The 26606-nt window shown below is 41.1% G+C and overlaps 1 pseudogene; it reads right to left on the reverse strand.

Moving 5' to 3' along the window:
• Positions 1–2508: 2508 nt before the first annotated feature.
• Positions 2509–3670, reverse strand: LOC110597432 (poly(rC)-binding protein 2 pseudogene; annotated as a pseudogene).
• Between the last annotated feature and the right edge of the window lie 22936 nt (positions 3671–26606).

A 26606-nucleotide genomic window follows, 5' to 3' on the forward strand; every position in this document is an offset into this window, starting at 1 on the left:
CTGTAGCAGCATCTGACTCAGGTCTGGGTTGGCTAACTCTGAAGGTGAAAGTGGGAAGCCAGAGTCCAGCCATAGCTGGTTCCCACCAGTTCTAAACAGCCCACCTCCTTCCTAAGCAGTGCTAGCCCCAGTACTCACCATTTCCTGCCTTCTGGGGAGTCCTGACATCCTTCCTGTGGACCTCATGACCTCAAAATACTTGCAGGTCACAGGGAGACAGATCTGAGCCAGAGCAACTTGACCCTCACACAGCAAAGAACACACAGTCCTGGAGATGGATTCTGAGTTGCACAAGGTGAGAGATAAAGGTCTCTGAGACTGTGGAAGGTGACCCCCTCCCACCAGCTGCCTGCTGACTGGCCAGGGTACCACAAGACCCTCTCTCACCCCAACACAAATATGCACACTCTGGGGCCCTGACTGACAGGAGATGCATCACGCTCCTGGATACATAGGCCAGGAAGACAAGGTATTGGCAAAAGCCCTTTTCAGGCAGGACTTCCTCCCTGCAAGGGGACCAGGGGGACATTTCCACTCATGCAGAGCTGAGCCTGGCTTTCCACAGCAGGTCCTGATGGCTAGGAAGCTCTTCTGGGCACAGAGTTCCAGGCATATGTGAGGAATTACAGCCTTGGTTCCAAGGCAGCCTACCATGACCTCAGAGAAGGTGTGTGCCTGGTCAGGCCTGACTGGGAAGGAGGGAGCCAGGCATAAATCACTTGGGAAGAGGCCGGGGCTTCATGGGCAAGGCCTCCTCACACTTTTACTCTGTCAACTCATTTTAAGAAAAAAATAAATAAAAAGGCAATCAGGAAATACAAATATTAAGTGCATAAAAGCTAATTACATGACAATAATTAAAAGAATTCAGTGAAAGAAAAAACAAATAATTGCACCAACTCACGTAAAGAGCTTGCCTCACTCAGTTCAGAATGAATACCCACTTGCAGAGAGGTAAACACATTCTCATGTTGGAAGTCACACTCTGCTGAAATGTGACCCCAGGAGGGTTCATTCCTGTGTCCAGGAGGGGACACCAAAGGATTTATCTCTCAGAATCCACCATGTCCCCTGTCCTATAGGTTTTCTTAATGAGAAGATAAAGGGAATCAAATAGAAGAAAGTGATACACTCAAATCTAATAAAAATGAGGCTCCTTCATGAAACTGCAACAGGGTGCAAGATGGCTGCTCTACCTCTGGGTAAATGTCTGCAGTCTTTAAAAGAAAATTGAATTTACATAAAAGAAATATTAAAAGAAAAAAATGACCTCACAAATAAATTAAACATGAAAAAATTACTGAAAAATTTTCCAAGAACATTGAAATACACAGAAAAATGCCCAAATTGTACTCAGTAAAAAGAAACATATAGCAATGTGGAAATAAACCAGGTTAGACAGGTGTAAGACATAAACACACATATATGGACAGTCAGAGCTAATCCAGACATTGCACTGGAATTTTCTAGTAATTTGAATTTATCCATAGTCTATAACCTGACAATGTTTTTCCAATGTGTATAACATTATAAAGTGTGCTCACTTGAGGGCCAAATTTTAAAAAAAGAATGAAATTACCAAGAACAATAAGTTAAACTGGAAACAAGTGAGGTTCCTGAAACAGGAACATGGAAGGGACCTGGGAGACCCATAGCCTCAGACAGCAATAGGAGTCCAGCCAACTGAGGCAGAGAATCCACGCAATGCATGTTACAGCACCACAATGGTAGAGCACTAATGATAATATTCAGTTACTGAAAATTCAAATAAGACAAAACCAAGTAAAATTCTCCTTCCTTGCTGATGGTTAAAGTATAAGGAATGACAGAAAGAACTGGCACTGAGCTTATCTCCAGGCAGAGGTAGGGAAGGGCAGTGAGAGAGAGAAGTGGGCCCAGGGCTATTCACCTCTTTTTGGATGGGGACATATGGGTGTTTACATTCATACTAAACTGAGAATTTTTTTAAAAAAAATTATTTCAGCGGGATATGGTGGCTCATGCCTGTAATCCCAGAGGCTCAGGAGGCTGAAGCAGGAGGATCAAGACTTCAAAGCTAGCCTCAGCAACTTAATGATGCCTTAATTAACTCAAGGAGACCCTGTATCTAAATAATATATATATATATATATATATATATATATATATATATATATATATATATATATATAAATGGCTGAGGATGTATCTCAGGGTTTAAGTGCCCTTAGTTTCAAACCCCAGATTGGTCAAAGGGGAGGGGAAGGAGGGGAGAGGACCTGGGAATAGAAAAGATAGTGGAATGAGATGGGCAACATTATCCTAGATACATGTATAGTTGAACAAATGGTTTGACTCTACTTTGTGTACAACCATGGAAATGAAAATGTGTGCTCCATATGTGTACAATGAATTGAAATGCATTCTGCAGTCATGTATAACTAATTAAAATTTTAAATCATGAGTGAATGATAAAGTGTGTAGAATATTAAGATTTACACACTATGTAAAACCTGAAATCACTGACTGTTCAGAAACTACACAGATGGATCATGGGTGTTGGTGAGCAGATGAAAGGGATAAGAGATCAATCTGCATTGTTCCAGTGGCTCCCCATGTCACCTCTCTCTGAGGAAAGGCTGAGCTTGATGAGATTCTGAGCCAGGCTAGTGCTGGCAGCAGATTCAGTGATGGTGAGCTGCTATCAGTAGAACTTCCACTGGGCTCACAATATTCACCTGTGCCCCAGACATCTGAAGGATCTCATTTGTTTTGGCAGCCAATCAAGTTGTTTGGGACACTGAGTTTAGGAGTAGCCTGACCAGGTGCATGCAAACCTGTCAGACAGCCTTTCACATCTGAAGAGCTGGAATCAATGCTGCTGAATCTGTTATGATCATGTGTCATGGGACAATGAGACTATTGCATTGACAACTTGTGCAGCTTGGCCAAGACTAGCTATGAAATTGCAAACTGTCCTTGAATGACACAGGTCTCTAGAGGGGTCCCTCTAGATAGGGATTGAAGCAAATGGATGAGGTGCTATGGGAAAAGGTTGCACTCTCACTGCCTGTGCTGTACTTCTCCTGATCCTTTGTAAATAGGACTGCAGAAGGTGGCATCTTGGCAGTAATGGGATGGCCAACCCTACAGGGAGACTCCAACATGACCATGCACATCTGTTTGACACACTCAGTGATGGATCGTGGAATGTCATGGATCGTGGAATGTCTGTAATAGCAGAAGCCCACCTGCTACATTGGGGAGCATATCCTTGTCACCTGGGATTGAGCCCCTGGGCTCTCTCAAATCTCCTTCATCTTATAACCACCTTTTCCAATAGGGGAGCCACACTGCAGGGACCACCAGGCTCACAGTGACTGGGGTCTACTGGCAGCTGTGCTACTGTTCACAGTGTTTCTGGTGTCCTCTTCCAGTTTGTCAATGATCAACAAAGATTTCAAGGTGGCATTAGTGGGTCCAGCCAGTGTGACCATTCTCTCAGGACAATTTCCTCTGCAACATCCATAGGTGCAGCACTCTCCTCCCACATCTTCTTAACTGATTCTCCTTTCAGGAAGATACTGCCATATTCCTTTATATGCATCAGTAGCTGAATGCTGAGAGTGACATTTCATCCTCCTTTAATCCCACTGGTGTCCATGTTGAGCAGAGTTATAGGGAATTGAACTTTGAGTGCTGGACTTTAGTCACTGGTGGGGGTAAAAGCAGGTGTAGTGCCACTGAAGGAGCAAAAGATTGTGCACGAAGAGGAAGGAGGGGCTGGGGATGAAGAATAAAGGAGCACAGAGGAGAAAGGGGGTGGAGGAGGAAGGGGTGGAGAAGAAAGGAGCCAGGATTAGAAAAAAGATGGAGGAATATAAAGGCAGGAAGAAAAAAGGGAGTGAAGAAGAAAGAAGGGAGGGCTGAAGGGGGGTAAAGGAGGAAGGGGAGGAGAAACAGGTGAAGGAAAAAAATGAAGGGGTAGAAGACTGGAGAAAGAAGAGGGAGGATGAGGAGGTGGAGGAATAAGAGAGGGGTGTAAGGAAGGAGTGGAGGGAAGAGGAGAAGGTGGAGAAGAAGGAATGAAAAAGGGGAGGAGGAGGGTTGGAAGAGAAGGGGTGGAGGAGTAGAAAAATGGTGGAGTTAGAGGTGAATATGGTGAAGTTAGAAGCACAAATGAAGAGGAGGGGTTGGCGGAGGAGGGGGTAGAGGCAAAGGAGGAGAAAATGGAGGAGAAAGAAGAGGGAATGAAATTGGAGGGGGTGAAGAAAATGAATGTAGGAGGAGAAAGGGGAAGGAGGAAGGTGTTGGAGGGAGTAGAGGAAGAGCATAAGTGGTGGAGGAAGAGTAGAAATGAGGAGTGGAGGAGGAAGGGTGTGGAGGAGGAGGTGAAGAATGGGGGAGAAGAAAGCAGGGAATAGGAGGAAGAAAATAGAAGTAGAGGAAGGGTTGAACAGGAGGACAAATGTGGACAAGGGATGAGGAGGACAGAAGGAGGAAAAGAGGGAGGAGGAGGAAGAGGGGGAAGAGGAAGAGAAGGGAAGGTGGAGGAGAAGGAAGGGGAGGAGGAAGGGATTGAGGTATTGGAGGAGGGAAGGAGCAGGGGTACAGGTGAAGGAATTAGTATGGAGGAGTTAGAGGGGTGAAGGAAGAGGGGGAGAGGTTGGAGGAGGAGGAGTTATAGGAGGAGTGGGTAAAGGCAGAGGAGAAGGAGATGGAAAAGGATGGGGTAGAGGAAGAGGAGGAGGAGATAAAGAAAGAGAGGTGGGATAATGAGGAAAAGACCTGAGGCAGCAGAGGTGCTCCTGGATGCTACCTATGCTGGTCTGTATAAATCATATATATATATATATATATATATATATATATATATATATATATATATATATATATATAAACTGTACCAGGAAAGAAATAATTTACATACAAAAAAATCCTAGGGGCGACCAGGTGGAATCCCACCAGCCAAGCCCGCACTGACCCCCCGGGCTGAGTACGGGAGTTTAGACGGGGAAGGAAGCGGTACAGTCCCATCCCCCGCAGCGGACACTCCACCAAGGGAATCAGCAGTCAGCATCTTGAGCAGCTGATATATCCACCCATTCTCCGACAGATCTCAACAACAAAACAGGTGTGTGGCACTCAGCCCATCCCCCATACATCGGGAACTCGCATAAACTCTCTCCTAGGCTTGCCGGGGGAGGGAGAATCAGAGTGAGCCTGCATAAAGACTAGGGGGGAACTAGAGGCACCTGACCTGCAACCCCCCCTACCCATCTGCAGCCAAAAGGAAACCTGTCTGGCTAGAGCTGGGGGTGGGGCAAGCAGGAAAATCCAAAGGACAGAGTGCCTGGGATCCCAATTGCCAACTGTGGGACCCCGGAGATCCAGGCCCACTGATTCCTGCGGCCTGCCCTGCGGCTACAGAAGGCGTGGCGCCCCAGGGAAGCCATTAATTAGCAAGCAGGGAGAGGCTCGGCTGCGACCAGGTGGAATCCCACCAGCCAAGCCCGCACTGACCCCCCGGGCTGAGTACGGGAGTTTAGACGGGGAAGGAAGCGGTACAGTCCCATCCCCCGCAGCGGACACTCCACCAAGGGAATCAGCAGTCAGCATCTTGAGCAGCTGATATATCCACCCATTCTCCGACAGATCTCAACAACAAAACAGGTGTGTGGCACTCAGCCCATCCCCCATACATCGGGAACTCGCATAAACTCTCTCCTAGGCTTGCCGGGGGAGGGAGAATCAGAGTGAGCCTGCATAAAGACTAGGGGGGAACTAGAGGCACCTGACCTGCAACCCCCCCTACCCATCTGCAGCCAAAAGGAAACCTGTCTGGCTAGAGCTGGGGGTGGGGCAAGCAGGAAAATCCAAAGGACAGAGTGCCTGGGATCCCAATTGCCAACTGTGGGACCCCGGAGATCCAGGCCCACTGATTCCTGCGGCCTGCCCTGCGGCTACAGAAGGCGTGGCGCCCCAGGGAAGCCATTAATTAGCAAGCAGGGAGAGGCTCGGCTGCGACCAGGTGGAATCCCACCAGCCAAGCCCGCACTGACCCCCCGGGCTGAGTACGGGAGTTTAGACGGGGAAGGAAGCGGTACAGTCCCATCCCCCGCAGCGGACACTCCACCAAGGGAATCAGCAGTCAGCATCTTGAGCAGCTGATATATCCACCCATTCTCCGACAGATCTCAACAACAAAACAGGTGTGTGGCACTCAGCCCACCCCCCATACATCGGGAACTCGCATAAACTCTCTCCTAGGCTTGCCGGGGGAGGGAGAATCAGAGTGAGCCTGCATAAAGACTAGGGGGGAACTAGAGGCACCTGACCTGCAACCCCCCCACCCATCTGCAGCCAAAAGGAAACCTGTCTGGCTAGAGCTGGGGGTGGGGCAAGCAGGAAAATCCAAAGGACAGAGTGCCTGGGATCCCAATTGCCAACTGTGGGACCCCGGAGATCCAGGCCCACTGATTCCTGCGGCCTGCCCTGCGGCTACAGAAGGCGTGGCGCCCCAGGGAAGCCATTAATTAGCAAGCAGGGAGAGGCTCGGCTGCGACCAGGTGGAATCCCACCAGCCAAGCCCGCACTGACCCCCCGGGCTGAGTACGGGAGTTTAGACGGGGAAGGAAGCGGTACAGTCCCATCCCCCGCAGCGGACACTCCACCAAGGGAATCAGCAGTCAGCATCTTGAGCAGCTGATATATCCACCCATTCTCCGACAGATCTCAACAACAAAACAGGTGTGTGGCACTCAGCCCATCCCCCATACATCGGGAACTCGCATAAACTCTCTCCTAGGCTTGCCGGGGGAGGGAGAATCAGAGTGAGCCTGCATAAAGACTAGGGGGGAACTAGAGGCACCTGACCTGCAACCCCCCCTACCCATCTGCAGCCAAAAGGAAACCTGTCTGGCTAGAGCTGGGGGTGGGGCAAGCAGGAAAATCCAAAGAACAGAGTGCCTGGGATCCCAATTGCCAACTGTGGGACCCCGGAGATCCAGGCCCACTGATTCCTGCGGCCTGCCCTGCGGCTACAGAAGGCGTGGCGCCCCAGGGAAGCCATTAATTAGCAAGCAGGGAGAGGCTCGGCTGCGACCAGGTGGAATCCCACCAGCCAAGCCCGCACTGACCCCCCGGGCTGAGTACGGGAGTTTAGACGGGGAAGGAAGCGGTACAGTCCCATCCCCCGCAGCGGACACTCCACCAAGGGAATCAGCAGTCAGCATCTTGAGCAGCTGATATATCCACCCATTCTCCGACAGATCTCAACAACAAAACAGGTGTGTGGCACTCAGCCCATCCCCCATACATCGGGAACTCGCATAAACTCTCTCCTAGGCTTGCCGGGGGAGGGAGAATCAGAGTGAGCCTGCATAAAGACTAGGGGGGAACTAGAGGCACCTGACCTGCAACCCCCCCACCCATCTGCAGCCAAAAGGAAACCTGTCTGGCTAGAGCTGGGGGTGGGGCAAGCAGGAAAATCTAAAGGACAGAGTGCCTGGGATCCCAATTGCCAACTGTGGGACCCCGGAGATCCAGGCCCACTGATTCATGCGGCCTGCCCTGCGGCTACAGAAGGCTAGCAGGAGAAACCAGGAAGCTAGAGGCAAGGCCCTCAAGACTGGGCAGCTGGAAATTGCAGGCCCGCCGGCGACAGTTCACCCACTGCCCGCATAGCTGGGTGGTAGGAGAACACCCGGCCACAGGTGACCGATCACCCGCCCGCGGCCTGTGATACTGGGCGGCTAGAGACCGCCTGCCTGCCGCGACTGGGAGCTGAAATCAAACAGAGACAGTGCAGTCACACCACCTCATCAGGACACCCAGGCAAGGAACTGGGGCCAGTCATAGCAAAGTAGTGTCGTCACTGGAGCTGGGACGTCGGATCTTCCTTCACAGTGGAATCCACGTCAGCAGGCATAGTTTAACAACACTAAGGAGAGGCATCAGAGTAAAACAGAACCAAAACAAATCTATAGAAGAGAACAGAAACACGACAATCAAATAGAGCTGGAAAGCAACGGGGACAGCATGAGAAAACAAGGGAAAAAAGGAGTACAAACAATGCAAGACAACTTAATTCTACAAGAGGACATAGAAACATCAGAAGCAGGGATAGGGAAAGAACTCAAGGCATTCCTAACTCAAATGGAAAGGAATATTAGAGAAGACATGAGACAGCAAGTCCAAGCAATAAAAATATATTTTGAAAATGAATTAAACAAACAAATTCAAATGGCAAAGAACGAGCTCTACCAGGAGATAGAGATCTTAAAAAAGAATCAAACTATAATCCTAGAATTGCAGGAAACTATAAACCAAATTAAAAACTCAAACGAGAATATTACAAATAGACTTGATCAAGTAGAAGTCAGAACATCAGATAATGAAGACAAGGTTTATCAACTTGAAAAGAGTATAGTCAACACAGAAAAGATGCTTAAATCCCATGAGCAATCTATTCAAGAGATATGGGATGTCATTAAAAAACCAAATTTGAGAGTCATCGGGATAGAAGAAGGCACAGAGATTCAAACCAAAGGAATGGACAGCATATTAAATGAAATAATTGTAGAAAACTTCCCAGAGATGAAAGATGGAATGGATTGCCAAATCCTGGAAGCCTACAGGACCCCAAACATTCAAAACTATAATAGACCAACTCCAAGACACATAATTATGAAGATAGCCAACATACAGGACAAGGAGAGAATATTAAAAGCTACCAGAGAAAAGAGACAGATTACATTCAGGGGTAAACCAATTAGGTTAACGACTGATTTCTCAGCACAGACTTTGAAAGCGAGAAGATCCTGGAACAATGTATTTCAAACGCTGAAAAATAATGGATTTCAACCAAGAATACTGTATCCAGCAAAATTGAGCTTCAGATTTGACAACGAAATTAAAATCTTTCACGATAAACAAAAGCTAAAAGAATTTGCAGCAAGAAAACCAGCACTGCAAAGCATTCTGAGCAATATACTACAAGAAGAGGAATTGAAAAATAGTGCCCAAAACTAACAACAAGAGGTATCTCAGTAAAGGAGGAGGAAAATAACCAAAAAAAGTAAAACTAGCCAAACTAAAATAAATAAATAAAGAAGCATGACTGGAAGTACAAATCATATCTCAATTGTGACTTTAAATGTTAATGGCCTAAACTCACCAATCAAGAGACATAGGCTAGCAACCTGGATCAAAAAAACAAATCCAACAATATGCTGCCTTCAGGAGACTCATATGATAGGAAAAGACATACACAGGCTGAAGGTAAAAGGTTGGGAAAAATCATACCACTCACATGGCCCTCGGAAGCAAGCAGGAGTGGCCATACTCATATCAAATAAAATCAACTTCAAACCTAAGTTAATTAAGAAGGATAAAGAAGGACACTATATACTGTTAAAAGGGACCATCCACCAACAAGACATAACAATTATCAATTTGTATGCACCAAACAATGGAGCTGCAATCTACATAAAACAAACGCTCCTCAAGTTCAAGAGTCAAATAGACCATAACACAATAATTACGGGTGACTTCAACACACCGCTCTCGCCATTAGACAGATCCTCTAGACAAAAACTGAATAAAGAAACTATAGAACTCAACAGCACAATCAATAACCTAGACCTAACTGACATATATAGAATATACCAACCATCATCAAGTGGATACACGTTCTTCTCAGCAGCACATGGATCCTACTCAAAAATAGACCATATATTATGCCATAAGGCAAATCTTAGTAAATATAAAAGTGTGGAGATAATACCATGCACCATATCTGACCATAATGGAATGAAATTGGAAATCAATGATAAAAAAAGGAAGGAGAAATCCTACACCACATGGAAAATGAACAATATGTTATTGAATGATCAATGGGTTACAGAAGACATAAAGGAAGAGATAAAAAAATTCTTAGAGTCAAATGATAATACAGACACAACATACCGGAATCTATGGGACACAATGAAAGCAGTTTTAAGAGGGAAATTCATATCCTGGAGTTCTTTCATCAAAAAAAGAAAAAACCAACAAATAAATGAACTCACACTACACCTCAAAAACCTAGAAAAGGAAGAACAAAACAACAGCAATTGTAGTAGAAGACAAGAAATAATTAAAATTAGAGCAGAAATAAACGAAATTGAAACAAAAAAAACCATTGAAAAAATTGATAAAACTAAAAGTTGGTTCTTTGAAAAAATAAATAAGATAGACAAGCCCTTAGCTATGCTAACAAAAAGAAGAAGAGAGAGAACTCAAATTACTAATATACGGGATGAAAAAGGCAATATCACAACAGACACTACAGAAATACAGAAGATAATTAGAAAGTATTTTGAAACCCTATATTCTAATAAAATAGAAGATAGCGAGGATATCGATAAATTTCTTAAGGCATATGATTTGCCCAGATTGAGACAGGAAGACACACACAGTTTAAACAGACCAATAACAAAGGAAGAAATAGAAGAAGCCATCAAAAGACTACCAACCAAGAAAAGCCCTGGACCTGATGGGTATACAGCAGAGTTCTACAAAACCTTCAAAGAAGAACTAATACCAATACTTTTCAAACTATTTCAAGAAATAGAAAAAGAAGGAGCTCTTCCAAATTCATTCTATGAGGCCAACATCACCCTGATCCCAAAACCAGACAAAGACACTTCAAAGAAAGAAAACTACAGACCAATATCTCTAATGAACTTGGATGCAAAAATTCTCAATAAAATTCTGGCGAATCGAATACAAAAACATATCAGAAAACTTGTGCACCATGATCAAGTAGGATTCATCCCTGGGATGCAAGGCTGGTTCAATATACGGAAATCAATACATGCTATTCACCACATCAATAGGCTTAAAGACAAGAACCATATGATCATCTCGATAGATGCAGAAAAAGCATTTGACAAAATACAACATCCCTTTATGTTCAAAACATTAGAAAAACTAGGGATATCAGGAACTTACCTCAACATTGTAAAAGCTATATATGCTAAACCTCAGGCTAGCATCATCCTAAACGGAGAAAAACTGAAGGCATTCCCTCTAAAATCTGGAACAAGACAGGGATGTCCTCTATCACCACTTCTATTCAATTTAGTTCTCGAAGTACTAGCCAGAGCAATTAGACAGACAAAAGAAATTAAAGGCATAAAAATAGGAAAAGAAGAAATTAAATTATCGCTATTTGCAGATGACATGATAATCTACTTAACAGACCCAAAAGGATCTACAAAGAAGCTACTAGAGTTAATAAATGAATTCAGCAAAGTGGCAGGATATAAAATCAACACGCACAAATCAAAGGCATTCCTGTATATCAGCAACAAAACCTCTGAAATGGAAATAAGGAAAACCACTCCATTCACAATATCCTCAAAGAAAATAAGATACTTGGGAATCAACCTAACAAAAGAGGTGAAAGATTTATACAATGAAAACTACAGAACCTTAAAGAGAGAGATAGAAGAAGATCTCAGAAGATGGAAAAATGTACCCTGTTCATGGATAGGCAGAACTAACATCATCAAAATGGCGATATTACCCAAAGTTCTCTACAGGTTTAATGCGATGCCAATCAGAATCCCAAAGACATTTCTTGTAGAAATAGATAAAGCAATCATGAAATTCATATGGAAAAACAAAAGACCCAGAATAGCAAAAGCAATTCTAAGCAGGAAGTGTGAATCTGGAGGTATAGCGATACCAGAGCTCAAACTGTACTACAAAGCAATAGTAACAAAAACAGCATGGTACTGGTACCAAAACAGGCAGGTGGACCAATGGTACAGAATAGAGGACACAGAGACTAATCCACAAAGTTACAACTATCTTATATTTGATAAAGGGGCTAAAAACATGCAATGGAGGAAGGATAGCATCTTCAACAAATGGTGCTGGGAAAATTGGAAATCCATATGCAACAAAATGAAATTGAATCCCTTTCTCTCGCCAGCCACAAAAGTTAACTCAAAATGGATCAAGGAGCTAGATATAAAAACAGAGACACTGCGTCTGATAGAAGGAAAAGTTGGCTACGATCTACATATTGTGGGGGCGGGCTCCAAATTCCTTAATAGAACGCCCGTAGCCCAAGAGTTAATGACAAGAATAAATAAATGGGACCTACTTAAACTAAAAAGTTTTTTCTCAGCAAGAGAAACAGTAAAAGAGGTAAATAGAGAGCCTACATCCTGGGAACAAATTTTTACCCCTCACACCTCAGATAGAGCCCTAATATCCAGAATGTACAAAGAACTCAAAAAATTAAACAATAAGATAACAAATAATCCAATCAACAAATGGGCCAAGGACCTGAACAGACACTTCTCAGAGGAGGACATACAATCAATCCACAAGCACATGAGAAAATGCTCACCATCTCTAGCAATCAGAGAAATGCAAATCAAAACCACCCTAAGATACCATTTCACTCCTGTAAGATTGGCAGCCATTATGAAGTCAAACAACAATAAGTGTTGGCGAGGATGTGGGGAAAAGGGCACACTTGTTCACTGCTGGTGGGACTGCAAAATGGTGAGGCCAATCTGGAAAGCAGTATGGAGATTCCTGGGAAAGCTGGGAATGGATCCACCATTTGACCCAGCTATTGCCCTTCTTGGACTATTCCCTGAGGACCTTAAAAGAGCACACTATACGGATACGGCCACATCAATGATTATAGCAGCACAATTCACAATAGCTAGATTGTGGAACCAACCTAGATGCCCTTCAATAGATGAGTGGATAAAAAAATTGTGGCAGCTATACACAATGGAGTATTATGCAGCACTAAGAAACGACAAAATCATAGAATTTGCAGGGAAATGGATGGCATTAGAGCAGATTATGCTAAGTGAAGCTAGCCAAGCCCTAAAAAACAAATGTCAAATGTCTTCTTTGATATAAAGAGAGCCACTAAGAATAGAACAGGAAGGAAGAGCATGAGGAAAAGACTAACAGTAAACTAAGACGAATGGGGGGAGAGAAAGCAAGAGAGAAGGGAAAACATATGGAAATGGTAGGAGACCTTCAGTGATACACAAAATTATAAGAGGTTATGAGGGGCAAGGGGGTGGGGGGAAAAAAAAAAGGGGGAAAGAATTGAACAACAGCAGAGGAGGTAGAGAGGGAAGATGGGAGGGGAGGGGAGGGGAGGGGGGATAGTAGGGGATAGGAAAGGTAGCAGAATACAACAGTCACTAATAAGCCATTATGTAAAAATGTGAGTATGTAACAGAAGTGAGTCTGTATTATGTATTTGGGGAGTACAAAACCCAATTGAGTCAAATGTATGAAAGATGATATGTCTTGAGCTCTGTAATGTTTTGAACAATCAATAAAAAAAAAAAAAAAAAAAAAAAAAAAAAATCCTAGGTAAGCTGGACACACTAACACATGCCTATAATCTCAGTGGCTCAGAAGGCTGAGGCAGGAGGATCAAGAGTCAAAGCCAGCCTAATTGAAAAGTGTGGTGCTATGCAATTCAGCAAGACCCTGTCTCAAAAAAAAAGTACAAAATTAGGCTGAGGCTGTGTCTCCATGTCAAGTGCTTCTAAATTCAATTCCTGGTACCAAAAGAAGAAAAAAAGTATGTGTGTGTGTGTGTGTGTGTGTGTGTGTGTGTGTGTGTGTATATAATACATATAATACACACAGACACAACATACACATACTAGGTAGGACACTGATCAGCACCAAGCATCATTAATTATTCTTATGAAAGAACTTATGTAACTAGGGATACTGCCACACACATGTGCCACCAATTTTTGCCAGGGAATAAAACTACATTCTTCTATCTGGTTGTTTTATACCAAAATGCATTAAAGAATCTTCTTGAAATTATTCAAATAAACATGCTGATTGGAATAATAGTCAATGTCATTGTAAGTGGAGTTTAAAAAGTAGTGTTCTAGTTCACAGCCCACTCATCCCTCACACTCCTTCGCTCAGGAAGCAGTTCAGCATGGGAGATGTTACTTTGATGGACACTCACAAAGCAAATTGTGGACGCATGGTTATAGGATTTTAGATCTGACATGAAATGATTGAAGTCATGATTTTAGTGTAGGAAAGTGAGTGGCACTGGACAAAGGTCACAACAAATAGTTACAAATCTGAGAACACAGAGGGATGAATATATTGAGGAGAGGTTTGAAGTGTCATAAGGCAACCCTTATTTTCAAAAGTGAACTGATGGCTCAGATACAAAAGTGTGTCACCAGAAAAACAAATACTGAGTTTTCTCAATCAAATTGTGAAATAGGTTTAGTTGTTGTTGATTTTCAGTATTAAATTTACTAGCATGAATTTAGTGGGAGAAATGATGTTTTTGAGTCAGATGTTCTCAGGACTGTGTATACCCTTCTGGCTGGTCCAACATAAGTTGAAGCATGGACCATTTCTGACAATAAAGAGATTGACTCAGACCTTCACCAAGGCTGGCTGTGTCACTACTGCCTCTCAACCTTCCCTTCCTCATCAATTGACCCCACCAGTGTGAAGTGGAACAGCCCTGTTAGTAACAGCACAGGAGACTGAAGGAGGGGATCAGGACTTCCACAATTAACGAAGGTATCTCGGGAAGGCATGTGCACATCCCAACCTCTGTGGCCCAAGGAAGGGAGTGGTCATTTCCACCCTCCGTCAATGCTCCTGTCACACCAGATGGGGCCTAGGAGGAAATGCCACCTGCATTCTTATTTCAAGGCACGTCCTGCCTCAAGGCTGCATCTTATCAAGGAAAGTTCTGTCAAACTGAAACACAATCTCACACAACCATGTAAGACAAGCAAATTATTTGAGCCAATATTGAGGATGATACTGTGGGAAATCAGGTATTTCAGTTGCCCAGAAGCAGTGTCCTGGGATGGTCTCCACAGGGTCTGCCTCTTTCCCTCTTTTTCACAGGAGCAGCCTCCAGAACTTAGCCTTATAGGAAGAAGATGTGGCATGTCTCATTCTATAATTGCTTCCCCACCCACCATCCTCTGGCACCCCATGCTTCAGTGGAGACACGAGGCCCTCTTTCAGGTTCCAAAATCAGCTGTGTTTTAAGTTCACCCTTGAATCTTTCACTTGGTAAGAATTGGAAAGGAAGCTTCTGTGCATGGGCTCTTTCTCATCTAGTGAGGTCCATGGAACATGGTAGAGGAGAGTGTGGCTGTGGAGCCACTAACCAAGACCTCCAGAGACCAAGCTGGAAGCGGGTCTGATTTTATTGCATAGTTACCATGTATATATACTCAGGCAGTAGCTAAGCAGACTACAGGCAGCCACCAATACAATTTCTTGCCAACTGTCCTTGTAGTGACCAATTGAGGACTGGGCCATGGAGCGAGTGTGGGAACTGCAACATGTGGCCTCATGCCCAGGCTGTGCCTACAGGGTAAGCAGTTTGCAGCTCACATACCTAGCGCAAGGGAGTGGTTTGCTACTCAGCCACCCTTAATGTATGCCATGTATGCAGTACTATATGCATTTATCCCCATACTTCCATATCTAAGGGAGGCCATGAGAAAAGATCCAGTTTTTGTGTCTACTGGACTGTGTTCTTGCTTCTACATTAGAAAACCAAAATTCAAAGTAGTTTAACTTAATTCTACACCCTAATTAAACACCAAAGACTCCCTATACAATTAAATACTTAATATGCCTTTCTTCTGGACACACCTTTTAAGTGTTTTTGTGTAGCCCTTTCATTGAGCACTGAATCACCATAGGTTGATTCTGATTTGTGTGTTGATATTATTTCAAATAACCAGTCAAGGGAAACCTGGGGAGTCCCTAAACTCACTGATGTCTCATTGCACATTGATGTGTCCCAAAGGTGTCTCTTAGATCTCAGTTACAAATATTTTTGTGAGTTCTGAATTTACATGAGTATTTTAAAATTCAGATTATGCCCAGAAGTGGATTTGAGATCAAAGTCAGTGAGAATGGGCCTGAGACAAACTGGACTGTGCACAGCAGCAGGTCTCAGGGAGGTAGTTAAGGTCTAGAAAGACAGGAATATATATATATATATATATATATATATATATATATATATATATATATACACACACACACATATATATGTATACATGCATGTATAAATACTCATATTTCTATATGAATGCAAGTATTCTAAAACTTCTCCACTGTGAAACCTGTACATTTCCAGAAAAAGAAGTCATTCTTACTAAAGATCAAATAGAATTATAGTGATGAGATTAGAGATGTTTTAACCTAAAAAAGTTCTAAATCTGTAGAATACATTGGAGAATATAAAAGAGATAACAAATGCCTCTGAATGAATGAGGTGCAGTTTTTGTTCTAATAAAATGCTAAATGAGTGAAATGTCATCTCACTAAAATCTACTGACAAAGGTGAGAAGATTACTCACACACACACATACACACACACACACACACACACACTTTCTTGCTTTTAACATACATATATACATGTGACTGAGATGGATATATGGATTAAGAGGACCCTCCATACATTTTTATACCAAAATTGTAGGTCCAACTTAAAGAATCCTCTGTTTTGAGAAATCACTAGAGTGTTGGAAGATAAACCCTCCATTGTAATGCTAGACTTCCGAAGGATGCACTTCTCAACTGGACTACTCCCCTAAGAAAAAGAGATCCTGAACCTTAGGACAATACACAACAAAACTCTGAGTTAAGAATATGTCTCTGGTTGGAGTTTCTAAAAAGTTCCAAATTAATAAAAGTAATAGCTAATCATTTGATACTTTCCCTATTCCACCAGAGTCCCCCTTCTCAAACTCCTGGTGACCATGTGCTCCGCTAACACTGTTGATCTCTTTCTTATTCTATTTCTGCTGCACCACTAATTTCTTTTTGGGAAAAAGTGTAAAAAGACAAATAAATGTTTTACTAGAAGGCAATATTATAAGTACCCATGCTGAATCCAGGCATAGAAAGTACTCCATAAATACCATGGTACTCACTGTGATTTTATAAATGGAGTTGAAACTGAGCAAAAACTGAATAAATCTTCTTTCATTACCAATGCTATTATCACCTGTTCTAGAGGTCATCAGGCTGAGTGTATAACCCTATTGACTTTTCTATAGATAATACCTCTGCCACATAAGTCACAATGGTAGTGGTCAACTAACTTGTTTTCATGAACTTGTGACATGGGAGTCTTAAGCCAAATGCCTCATTATGGGGCTCTCAACTAATCATCTGGCCATTCACCACCAAAATCAAATAGAAAATATAATTGTGCAAAGTATTTAAAAAACTAATAAGTATGGTCACAAAGGGAGATCAAAAGGAAACCAGCATCTCTGCTCTGTCTTCCAGCTGCTGACATGAGATTCCGGTGTAGAGGTATGAATGGGGCAGGGCTGAGAGGTCTGTATACTTTAGTAGTCATGGATCACCTCTCAGTCTTGCTTCTGTGAGGAGGCTCCATCCAGATTTTTTTTTAATTGCTAAAGGAGCAATTTCCCCTTGGTACTGAGGATGCTTGTCTATCAGACCTGTGATCCTGGAAGAAGCAATTCAGTTCCCTTGAGAGAACAGCTCCTGCTTAGGAAACCAGTCCCACTGTGGGTGATCTGCCTGCCTCACATCATTCTTGGAAGCTGCATGACAAATCTTAAAATCTATAGATGCCACTCCAGGGGTCTGAAATGGAATACCCCAATTTTGCCCATCTTGAGGGGAAAGAGAGATTATATAAATTTAGGATTGATAAAACTTGTATACCTAGTTTTTAGGTGAACACTTCTTAAATGATTACCATGCATAGATGCAGAGAAAGGAGTGAGCAGGGATCTGACCCAATGTTTACAGTAACAAAGGACAAAGAAGAAAAATGAAGGCAGATATGCCAAGCTTTATTCTGCCTGGTTACCACAGGACATCTTCAGGCAGAAGTAAAGGGTTATGGCTTTAGCAAAGCACTCCCTGTTAATTTATTCATCTCAAACTAGTAAAAATTAATAGTTCTTCATTTGGGCCTGCATATGTGTCCTGTGGGTGAACTTTCTATAAAAGAACAGAATAACAAACCACAATTGACCTCAACTTCCCGATCCTCCAGAGGCAAAGTGAAGGCTGCTCCTATCTTCTCACATCTGAACTCTCCTTGGATGAGTTCTTTCTCATTTGCACAGCTCATTCTTCCAGGGATTGGTCTACTGTGTGGCAGGGAAAATGGAACTAATTTCTTAACACAGTTAAACAAAACAAACAAAAAAACAAGAAAGGAAGGAATGGAGGGAAGGAAGGAAGGAAGGAAGGAAGGAAGGAAGGAAGGAAGGAAGGAAGGAAGGAAGGAAGGAAGGAAGGAAGGAGGGAGGGAGGGAAGGAGGGAGGGAGGAAAGGAAGGAAGGAAGGAGGGAGGGAGGGAGGAAGGAAGGAAGAAAGAAACAAAGAAAGAAAGAAAGAAAGGAGGGAGGGAGGGAGGGAGGAAGGAAAGGAAGGAAGGAACAAAGAAACAAAGAAAAAAAGGAGGGAGGGAGGGAGGAAGGAAAGGAAGGAAGGAGGAAGGAAGGAAGGAAGGAAGGATTGAAAAACTAATGACTTACACAAATGAGATTTCAAAAAGTAATATTTTCAGCATATTTTAAGACATTGTTGTCTAAAAATGATATCTATAAGGGAAATTTCCACTTATACAGCATGTCTAAGCCTCAGGATGGGAAAGTGGACTGAATCTCTAAAAAATGAAAAAAAAGGTATCTATTTAGATGTAATATTAAAAAAAACTTATGTCTGCTTAAGAAAAGTTTTCTTCTCATCTTGTCTTTATTTTTCAATGTCATATATATTTAGTTGTAGACGGACACGATACCTTTATCTTATTTATTCATTACTATTTGGTGCTGAGAATGGAATTCAGAGCCTCATATGCTAGGCAAGCTCTACCATTGAGCCACAATCCCATCCCCTTCATTTTGACTTAGTAAGTCTTTACCTATACTCATGTTTATTTTGCTTTTTTTTTTTTGACAAATGATGATATTTGACACAATGCTTAACCTGCAGCATAGGCTCTGAGCTTTTAGAAGTCAATTTTCTACCCTGCATTTCTAGCTGTCATTCCTACTGTGTAAACTTGAGGGAATTGACTCAGAAGGGAAAGAGGAGGAGGAAGGGGAGAAAAAGTTGCTAAAAATAAATTACTTTTGTGATAATTGGTCACATAAAATGTGTTACTCTCTAGTTTATTGTCATCTTACCATAACATGTACCCTTTGTATGCCTTGGTGATGAGATTATTCTTGGAATACTTTGTTAAAAGTTAAGAATAATGCTATTAACTCAAAAGTTTCAGATAACTACAAGTTATAACATTATGTCCTCATATTAATCATGTTTTGTTACAAATGTTTTTTTTTAACTCAAATCTTCTAATTTACTGGAACCAAATTTAAAGTTTGAAAGATTCAAATTTTACATTAACCCCAGGTAATAATTATCTTTATTATTCCATTACATTTAACAAAACAAATCCAGGTTTTATTTGGGTAAAACTACATTTTAAATCTACCATTTTAATCAGCTTTTTTTGCTGCTATGACTGAAAGATCTGACAACAATTTTAGAGCAGGTAGTTTAATTGGTGCTCATGGTTTCAAAGGTATCAGACCACAGACAGCTAACTCCACTGCTCTGGGCCCAAGGTGAGGCTGAACACCATGTCAGAAGGGCCTAGAGGAGGAAAGCAGCTCTGAATATAGCAATCAGGAAGGAGAAAGAGACTCACCAAAGACAAAACATTAAACACTGAGTCACATTTCCAACTATTTATCTCCTCCAGCCACACCCTACCTGATTAGTTGCCACCAAGTTAAGTGGATTAATGAGCTTATTAGGTTAAAATACTCATCACCCTCCATTTCAACTCTAAACTTTCTTCTGATGTCTCACACATGAGCTTTTGTGGGACACCACAAATATAAACCATGTCTACTAAAAGGAACTATATTTTGGTCAGTTTTTGTATCACTTTGATGAAATACGCAACAAAAACATGTAGAGAAGGAAAGGTTGATTTGAGGCTCCTGGTTTCAGAGGTCTCAGTCAATAGATGGATTGACTGTGTCTCTTTGGGCTCAAGGTGAGACAGTAGGATTTGGTGAAAGAGCCAATCTGATGGAATCTGCTTGTGTCATGGTGGGTCAAGCAGCAGAGGAACTGTTTGCAGGAAGAATAACCCTTCCAGAACATGCTCCCAGTGACTCATTCCACCTACCCACACCCCACCTATCTGCTTTTACCACCCAGTCAGTCTATCCAAACTAGAATGGACAGATAAGATCACAGCTCTCATAATCTAATAATTTCACCTCTGGATATTTCAGCATTAACAGGAAATTTTGGGGAATACCACAGATCCAAACTATAACAACTCCCCTTTGGAAATCTCTTTATTTTATATACCAAACCTTTCCAGCAAAAACAAACTTTCTTCCTATGAAAAAATAAAACATGTTAACATGGGTCTAGTAAACTGCATGACAGTTTTATCATTATTCCTGAAGACAATAAGTTATGACAAATTTCCTATGACAAATATAATGGTCAGCTTATTGCAGCTGAACCCGTTTCTCAGTGCAACAAATCTGTGTGGATATCCATTCCTTGTCACTGTGGTAAACATCCCAAAATCTGGACCTAACCATATTGATAAATGAACTATTATTTATGGAAACAATTTGATGGACTCAAAATCTCAGATGATGTAAATGCTATCATCAGATGCAGAACATGCTTGGGAGCACGATGGCATATTGACTTAACCTACCTCACAATCACTTCTACTCTGTTGACTATATATATGGGATTCCCTAACATTTTGAATCTCACAAAATAATACAAATAGAAGGAATGAGAGTTACAATAATTTGGACATTAAAGATCAACCTTTCTTAGACCCAGCCACTGAACATGACTCCATGTCCATTGACTCAAATTGGCCAGGAGAAAAAAATTAGAAATTTTTCTAATTGTTATTTTAAATACTCCAAACATCAATGGAAATCACTTAAACTGAGAACAAGCTCACAATGGCTAGTATCACTAACATCATGCAGGGATTGCTTCCTTAAAGGCATTAGAACTATTTCCCTTTCCTGAAGACTACATTCTTTTCTCTCAGACTCTTTTATCAAATACTTTGATCAAGACTTTCAAGGTCTGCATGCACATTTTTGTGCTTAGACCAAAGGGTCTGAACTTCTCTGAAGCTGGATAAGTATTGGAGATCCTGCACAGTGCAAGACTTTGATCGAGCAGGCCTTCATGACTCTGGAGGGAGGAATATTGCATGTAAAGACATAATTATATTATACAGGACTATGAGTGCCTTTAAAATGTGTATTTTCACATATTACATCTGATCTAACATTCTCATGCGATTATTATGAAACCATATCACTAAGTTTAGCTAACCTCTTCCCTACAACAATCTTTAAAAATTCTACAAGATAATATCTGACTCTATTAAGCACATCTCCTTGCCTCCTATATAAAGACTCCAAGGAAGAATTTGGTAAACCTACTGATGCACAAAATTCATTCCATGGGATCAAAATCTCACCAAAACTCTTCCATGGTTAAAAAAAAAAGTCACAAAGGTTAATATGAAACTGTGCCAAGGCCATGGTAATTCCCATATATGCCTCAGAATACAGTAATTTCTTATTTCCTTAAAGCAAAGTTCTCATTTTACATCACCACTTCCTGAGTATTTTTCTTGTGAAATAATCATGTGCCCTATGTATGGAGGACTGGCTTGGAACACCTGCTTAGATGCTCATAGCACGTCCATGAGTTTCCAGAGCCAAGTAGAGGAAGTAGATGGACAATATAACCCAGCATAGATAAGGAAAGGCCCATAGGGAATAACTTTCCTGGAACTGCCTAGTGTTTGTAATATGGGATTGAAGTTACCCCAGAGGGAATATGCAACCTTCACTCCCTACCTGCCTTCCCATACACTCCTTGATTCCTAAATAGTACTGGTCATGAGAGGAAAACTATTCCTTATGGTTGTCTATAACAGGAGAGAACAATGAGGATGAAGAGAACTTCAGACACTGAGACTGAAGATCAGAATAAATGGACCTTTTCTTTTTTTCTGTATTTTCATTAGTGAAACATACTTATGTATACTAGTAGGGTATATTTATTAGGTAATCATACATGCACAAAATATAACAATGTAACTGCCATGATGATTTATCAGCATTTATTCTTTCTCCTTATTCTTCCCTCCTCCATGTGCCTGATCCTTATATAATATACAATTGTATTTATTCTTTTAATAATATTTACTTTTCTCATTTATTAATTGGGTTTTTTTATTATAAGATTTTTAGAGATCTTTATGCATACTGGATATTACTCCTCTCAGAAGTGTGGACTAAGACTTTCTCTTCTTCTATGGATTCTCCACATTTTGTTTGCTTAGCCTTGCAGAAGATTTTAAATGTGATGTCATCCCCTTTATTAACTCTTCAAATTATTTCTTCAAATTATTCTTGGCCTTCAGGGATTCTACCGAGGAAATTGTTGCTTGCAACTATGTTGGAGTTCCAACAGAGTTTATTGTCTAATTCATAGCCTTTTGATCCATACTAAATTGGATTTTGTGAAAAGTGAGAGATTGGGATCCAGTCTTGTTCTTTTATAAAGAAATAACCTATTCTCCAACAGCAGTTTTTTTCATAAAGGCTGAACTTTCTCCAATATGTTTTTGGCACTCTTGTCAAGAATTAAATCTGTGTGGGTTTCTTTGAATTCTAGTTTGCTCCATTGATTTGTCTCATTTCTCTTGTTGAACATGTTCATGTTTTAAGAACATTATATCCTGAAATTTCTCAAACTTATTTTACAAATTTGTTAAACTAATTTAAGTATTATTTCTTAAGTACTTATGTAGGGGTTCTGTGTTTGGGATTGAGGTCTCTGATAAACTTTGTGATTGTGGCATGCTTGGTGGCTAGGAAGTTTCTGTGCAAAGGCACCGAATGCCTACCTGCTAGAAAGTTTTTGTGCAAAGATGCAGAATGCCCGGCTGCTGGGAAACATCTGTATAAAGACATGGGATGCCTGGCTGCTGTAGTGTTGACCCTCATGTGGAAGCTTTATGTTAGTCTTGTCAGCTTTGACCTTCAGCTCAGGCACAGAGCTCCTGATAATACAGGGACTCCCTTGTTAGAAAAACACAATGTTTCACTGAACCTAAATCTATCCATGTAACAGTAACTACATACAATGGATTTTCTTAAAAGCTATACAAATCTCCTGACATTGCATATGTAACTGTGAATGTAACTGTAGAATAAGCAATTTTACTGAAACAACAAGTTGGTTATGGTACTAATGATCTTATGTACCTATTGGTATAAATAAATGTGGCCACTTGGACAAGCAGTCACTTTCCTGCCTCTGCATCTCCTTTATTATATTCCTTACATAATTAGCACTTTCGAACTTAATGATTCATTTTTTCATATTAATAAATTACTGAAATGTGAATTCAATGAATCACTGGATGATACAGCATATTTAGTCAAAATAAATTTGCAATAATTCATCCACCAACATAATTTCTGATTGCAATAATCTGCATCCAAATATACTGGAAAAAATAGTATATAAAGCAGATTCCATGATACAAGGAAGTGGCATTCAGGATTTGGACATGGATCTTTTCTTCTGGGACATTGTTCCCCATTGCCATGAGCTCAGTGACCACACCAGGAAACTGAAACACCAGGTCAAACATACTACAAATATTTATATCTTCCTTTCCACCTACCCTCCAGATTTGAAAATGTCAATAATTTTCCTCCAAAACCCATCCCAATATTGTTCTCACTTTTCCCTAGGAAATTGGATTCATTGAAAATAAGAACAGAGACATTTACTCTGATGCTGACACATAAGACCAAACCTTTAAAGACTCCAGGCCATTGTTCTGACCCCAGAACCAGGGAAGGGTATGGTCTGTGAGCTCTCTCCCCATCTCCTTCCACTTTCCATAGCTATGGCCTCTTACCTTTTGCCTTCCACCACTTCACCTTCTCCATGACACAGAAAGTTTGGCCAGTGGTGCATTGGATTGCTCTTTATTCTTCTATGTCCACATGTCACAATTATTCTTGACACTTACAAATAACAAAGAGGAGTGGGGAAGAACTGGGCTGGTTCAAGACCAACTAAAGAACCATCCTGTACCTTGATACCAAGGGATCAGCATAATTGTTTTCATATTGGCATAATGCAAGTAGCAGTCAAGATATTTGACATAATGCAAGTAGCATTCAAGAACATTGGTAAGCCAGGTCATTTGTTACTAGGTTTCTAGAACTGCACACTTCACATGATTACTCTTCTCTCTACATAAATTTCTTCTGAACATTTTGGGGGTACTCTTGCAAACTTGCAGGTTGCACAAATAACCTCTTCCTCATGTTCTGTGTGGTTCAGTGAAAGAGTTTAGCTGCCCAGTAACCTACAATGGAAGTCAATACCTCAGTCTTCGGGAAATGTGATCCATTCTTGTTAGGGTTAGTACAAAATGCAGAGTGATTTTGTCTAAGGCCATGAAACCTTCTCATAAGACCTTTGGAATGCTGTTAAACAGTCTGCTAAGAAAACCCCACAGACTGACTAGGGATTTTCCCCTCAGAACACTTGAGGTAGCCTTTCCCATGCTTGAGTAGAAACTAGCAACATTGCTTTTTCTTATTTTCCAAATCAGGACCTGGAACACTAGGCACAAATGATGTGAACTCCATCACAAGTGCAAACTACACTATCAAAGGAAGTAGAAGCACTGAAAATAGAAAGGCCACAACTACAGTCTGTACAATAAAAACTGGTTAGCAATTAGTGATGTACTTAATTCACTTTCCATCTCTCTCCTTCCCAGCTGCCATGAGGTAAGAAGTCCTTCTCTCCTACACCATCGCATATTATGTTCTGTTTCACCTCAGGCCTAAAGCAAGGTGGTCAGTTAATGATAGACTGAATGTTATGTGATCTTGAACCAAAATAAATCTTCCCTCCTTTAGGTTGAATTTTCTTTGGTATTTTTGTCAGTGCAATGAAAATCTGACACATAAATCAAACTGGAATGTGTGAAGGCTCTATCAGATTTCTAGTTCAGTTTCTCAACCTGTGCAACTGTTTTATGTCCTTCAAAGGAACTGTAAAAATTGGACATTTCCACACATTTCTTTGCTCCACTACCTTTCCTGTAACAGAAGTAAATATTACATATTTAGGCAGTTTCTCTTCCACCATGAGTGAAATGGCTTTGAAAGCAACAGGAAAAAAATGATTTACCACTTTCTTAATATTCAAAGTTTTCTCAGTGTGGATCCTGTCATATATTTGAGGATAACCAGGAAAACTGAATGATTAGCCAGAATTTTTGCATTCAAATAGGATTTCTACATTACCAATTCTTTAATGCTTATTAGGGGAACTGCACCAAAAGAAGGTGTTTCTGATTGTTTAAATTAAAGTAACTTTGTTCTAATACAAGATATTTCATGTTTTTGGATATCACTGCACCAAATGAAGGATTTAATACATAGTTTATACACAACAAACTTGTCACCAGTATGTTTGTTCTTGTATTTGAAGGTAGATCAATTGAAGCCTTTTTCACACTGTTGACATTCACAAGTCTTCTATCCAGTATGAATTTGTTTATGATTTGAAGCTAATAATCAGAGAGGTCAGGAGTTGTGGCTCAGCAGTAGAGTACTTGCCTAGCATCTGTGAGGCCCCGAGTTCAATCCTCAGCACCACATAGACATAAATAAATTAAATAAAGGTAGTGTGTCCAACTACAACTAAAAAATAAATATATGAAAAAAAGAATAAGAGAAACATTTTTTACATTGCTTCCATTTACAGATTTTCAATGCAGTATGAGGGCATTATGCAACTGAAGGTGAGTAAAAGCCCTGAAAGCCTTTCCAGGTTGTTTTCTTACAGCCTCTCCCCAGTTAGTGTTTTCAAATTGAATTGGAATAAGCAAAGGTTGTACCACATTGTGTATATTCAGGAGGCCTCTCATCAAAACTTATACTCTCACCAGTGTAAGATTGTTAATGTACACGAAGATAAATACAACTTGTGAATGTTTTACCACACTGTTTACATTCACAGAGCTCTACTCTAGTATAAATGTTTTTATGTACATAAAGTCCACAGAAATAAGTAAAGGCTTTCCCACGTTGTTTACATTCACAAGGTTTTTCTCCAGTATGAGTTTTTTTCATGTACCTGAAGATAAGCCATACTCCTAAAGGCTTTACAAAACCATTTACTCTCAGAGGGCCTTTGTCCAAGGAGATTGTTCACACATTTGAAGAAAAAGAGAGGGGAAAAAAATGAAGATTTTTCTTTTCTTTTAAAAAACATTTTAGATGTTGATGAACCTTTATTTTATTAATTTATACGTATTGTTGAGAATCAAACCCAGTGGCTTACACATGCTAGGCAAATGCTCTACCACTGAGCCACAACCCCACCATGAAGGTTTTAACACATAGTTTACATAGAGCTTTGCTCTAGTATGAGTCTGTTCACACACA

The sequence above is a fragment of the Ictidomys tridecemlineatus genome, unplaced genomic scaffold, assembly GCF_052094955.1.
Source record: "Ictidomys tridecemlineatus isolate mIctTri1 unplaced genomic scaffold, mIctTri1.hap1 Scaffold_1437, whole genome shotgun sequence".
NCBI lineage: Eukaryota > Metazoa > Chordata > Mammalia > Rodentia > Sciuridae > Ictidomys > Ictidomys tridecemlineatus.